The sequence below is a fragment of the Pteropus medius genome, unplaced genomic scaffold, assembly GCF_902729225.1.
Source record: "Pteropus medius unplaced genomic scaffold, Ma_sr-lr_union100, whole genome shotgun sequence".
In the NCBI taxonomy this organism is placed as follows: Eukaryota; Metazoa; Chordata; class Mammalia; order Chiroptera; family Pteropodidae; genus Pteropus; species Pteropus medius.
The window spans coordinates 2,098,978-2,102,787 of NW_024354360.1; the positions used below are offsets into that span (position 1 = coordinate 2,098,978).

General features: G+C 33.9%; 1 pseudogene; it reads right to left on the bottom strand.

Annotated features, from left to right (window-relative positions):
- Window positions 1-425: 425 nt before the first annotated feature.
- Window positions 426-544, bottom strand: LOC120594155 (uncharacterized; annotated as a pseudogene).
- Window positions 545-3,810: the final 3,266 nt, after the last annotated feature.

The following is a 3,810-nucleotide window of genomic DNA, read 5'->3' on the forward strand; positions in this document are numbered from 1 at the left end:
TTCATGGAAACGTTTTCTTATTTTACTAATATTACCAGACATCTCAAATCTCTCTGAAGATGTTCATATTAGTTAAATGTTCTTTCCTTTTTTCTTGAATTATTTATTTCCTCTGGTAAAGTTTTTTTAATTGTTTATATTTTTAATTCATCATAGTCTTTCTCTTTCCTTAAATAAATTGTGATTCTTGTTTTATGTTTATGAATGTGAAGTTACTTTGTTATAGATTCTTTTTTATTTTTGAGCCTCTGAACATTTTATAATATTTCCTATTAAAACTTAAAAAATGAAACTACCTATTGAATTTCACTTCTTGTCATTCTTTTTCTTTTTTCTTTTTTTTTAGGCAAGGCAACCCTTGATTGGCCTCACAGATTGCAAGGACCCTGTCAGTTTACAATCCCTTATGTTTTTTTTATTTTTTATGCCTACAGCACCTGCTCTTCCTAGGTGGTCTCCCAACCAAGTACTAACCAGGCCCAATCCTACTTAGCTTCCAAGATCAGACGGGATTGGGCTTGTTCAGGGTAGCATGGTCGTAGACCCATTTTTTATAGTAAAGCTTCATTGAGTGATATAACTAATGGAACTTATGTGATTTAGGTGTCATATTCATTTTCTTCTTATCCTGTTTCTGTATACTCTGTTCCATTTTTTTTTTTTGGTACAGTGCTTTTATAGACTAAAAGTCAAAAAAAAACATGATTTAGTTCTTTATAGAAAAACGTTTTCTAATTTAAGTATTTTTCTCTCTCCTTTAAAAAATCCATAAAAAATTTTCTAAATGTTTACTTATTTTTTAATAGTTTTGCCTTAATTTTTGCCAGGCTCTTTACATGTATAGTTTGGGCTCTTTCTTTACATGAGGCCTATAATTCATGTTAGTAAAATTTTTGCTACAAGTGTTCTGTTCTCTCCTTCTGAAAGTCATATCACATCATAGCCTGGAACCACTGAAGCACTCTCGTCTTTCTTCCTCCTCCACTCTCTTCTCTATCTTCCTTTTTTTCTTCTCTTTCCCTTTCTCCCTTTTTATTCCTTGTGTTTTCTCCTTCTTTCTCTCTTTCTTAGTTCCAAGTCTCTTGTTGTGTGTGTATGTGTAGTTCCTGGAAGAATTTTTAATTCACACAGGTTCACATGTAGAGTAAAATACTTTTCATATATCGGAAAATGTCTTAGCTTTGACATTGGCTTTGTGAATTGTTTGGCATAGAACTTTTAAGTGAAAATAATTTTCTCTCTCAACTTTGAACAACAATTATGTTATTTTTTAAATCTATTTTTACCAATTATTCACTTATTGAGTTTATTGTATTTAATTTTGATGGTCTCAGTTTTAAGTCTGTATAGTTAAATTTATTGGATACAGATTGCTAATTTTTAATGGTACACAATGCTCAGCTACACTGGCCATTCTGTACCTGCAGGGCAGAAGTTATCCTTGAGCTAATGTGTAGAATGTCCATTATAGAGGGGAAAATGCTCTCAATAACCCAGCACAACCTATTGAGGCCCTTCCAGCACTTCTTTTGCTCTGGAAGAAGGTGATGAGAAGGGGGACCAATTTAAGGGCCCATAGTACAGCCACCTCAACCCATTTCCCAGTCTTCACTGGGAAAAAGATGGGGGGTTCTGCTTTCTCTGCCTCCTTCAGGTCATCTTTATTTCTACCAGCAGGTGGATGACACCTTTGTGGCCCGAGGACCAAGGTCATCTTGCCCTTGCTTTTATATACCATTGACTCTTCTCATTGGTAACAGGGCAAGGTGAGGTGTAGTGGGAGATAGACAATGATAGACACCCCTATCTACATAAATCTTACCTGGTGATATGTTCTTTCTTTAATCGTCATCAAAATTGTGTAGGGTTTAGCTTGTTATCCAGAAAGTTCCCTATTGAAAGAGTCATCTGCTGTCTCTGTTTTGTGCATGGCCTCAGCACAGCCTCACCCAGAGGAAGAGCTCAGAAATATGGAGGAGCAAGGGAATGCACCCTGATGGCATTTCTCTCTCTGGGTTTGCCCTTCGTTTCCGTGTTTAGGCCCATTGTTTATGTTTTCATTTGTAGCTGCAACAATAAGTGGTGACATGTTGTCATACTATTGACTCAAAAATTTCTCTGTGTGTGGATCTCAATCTACCTGTTCATTAGATGCCAAACACCAACTGAAAACAGAACCCAAAAAATAGAGTACCATAGATGCACCAATTCATAAAATAAAAATAAAAATACATCGATAACTATTAGAACAGTTTAGGAAAGCAGAGAATGGAGAAGACATAGAGAAAGACAATGCTCTGAGAGATGCTCAGAGAAACTAAGGATGATTTGCACTTGATTTTAGCCAAAAGGCCGAGAAGCGAAACTAAAGATAATTTGGATATGAAAAGACAAATCTCTGTGTTTGGTAATAAACTATGGATGTGAATGACTGAATAACACTCACTGCGGGATTATATTCAACAGCCAAACGAAATATGTTACACCTAAAAATGTAAATGTTTTGAAGTCAAAATAAAATTTATCCTGTTTCAATCACTATTCATCTTTGGAGATTTTATTTTCTTTAACTTGAAATAAAACCATTCGATAAAAGCCTATAATTTAATAGGAATACCACACATACTGTGAGATTACCCTGTGTGGGTGTGGAGAATGAAGCATCTTTATGTCCATTCAGAAGTGAGGAATTGCAGAAGTAAAATGATTCCTGTCCTTCTTTGAATGTACACATATACTTTAATTAGAACATAATTTTTTGTATTCCCTGAAGGAACATCCACTTTGTAGGAACCAAATTAAATGGTAAGTAATAAAGTTGTAATTAAATCGATAGTTGGTTTCCCACTGTGAGCATTGGACACAAAATGCTTAGGTTTTTTACAATATTTGCTCTAGAGCTGTCATGGGGTCCAGAGGCTGTTATGTGGTATACAAGGCAGTCATTATTAAGAAGAGCAACTCATTTAAGCTTTTTAGAAAATTGTCAAATTATGAAACTTTTTGTTTATAATTGAATTTTTACTATAGGTAGTGATTAGATGTTTCACAGGGAAAGGCTCAGTTAACCTGATTAAAGAAGTCAGTCGTGGATTCCTAGGTTTAAATCTCAGGACAAAATGAAAAGGCATCTATTTGTAAAGCCAGTCAGTAGAAGGCCTTTCTGGACACCCTTGTAGGTATAATAGGTAGAATCTGATTATATCAGCCTAAACTGGGGCAACCAGGACTAAAACTTCCCAGAATTTTAGAAATAAGTCACAGGCCTATCTTTTCAAGTTTAATAATTTTATACTCTGCTGCAATGGCAGTAAAGCACAAAGAGATATTTTTGGGTTTATACTATTTTCCACATATTAAAAATAGTGAGTCATACCCAAATAAAATTTTTTTTATTTTTTATTACCATACCAAGCCCTTTCTTAAGCAGAGGATTTTAAATTGTTAATTGATATGAAATTGTATTTCCAAGAAAGATACTTGAACTGTTTATTCACAGTTTTTTCCAGTCTAAACCACAATTAGCTGTACTCTTAAAGATGTTTAAATTATCTAATCATATTACCTCTGTTTTAAATTTTTTTATAAATAGATTTATTGACTTCCAATGATTTTATCCAAATTATCTTCATATTATCTTATTTTACTATTTCACATATCTGTAGGTTTTCTCTGAGCCAGACATCAGCAAGTGTCTTCAGGTCTTTTAGAGCAAGAACTTTCTGTAAAGAGATCTAAAATTGTGACACTGTCAAATTACTTCAACATGGACTAATACACAAAGGAGAAAAATGACTTATTTTATAGATT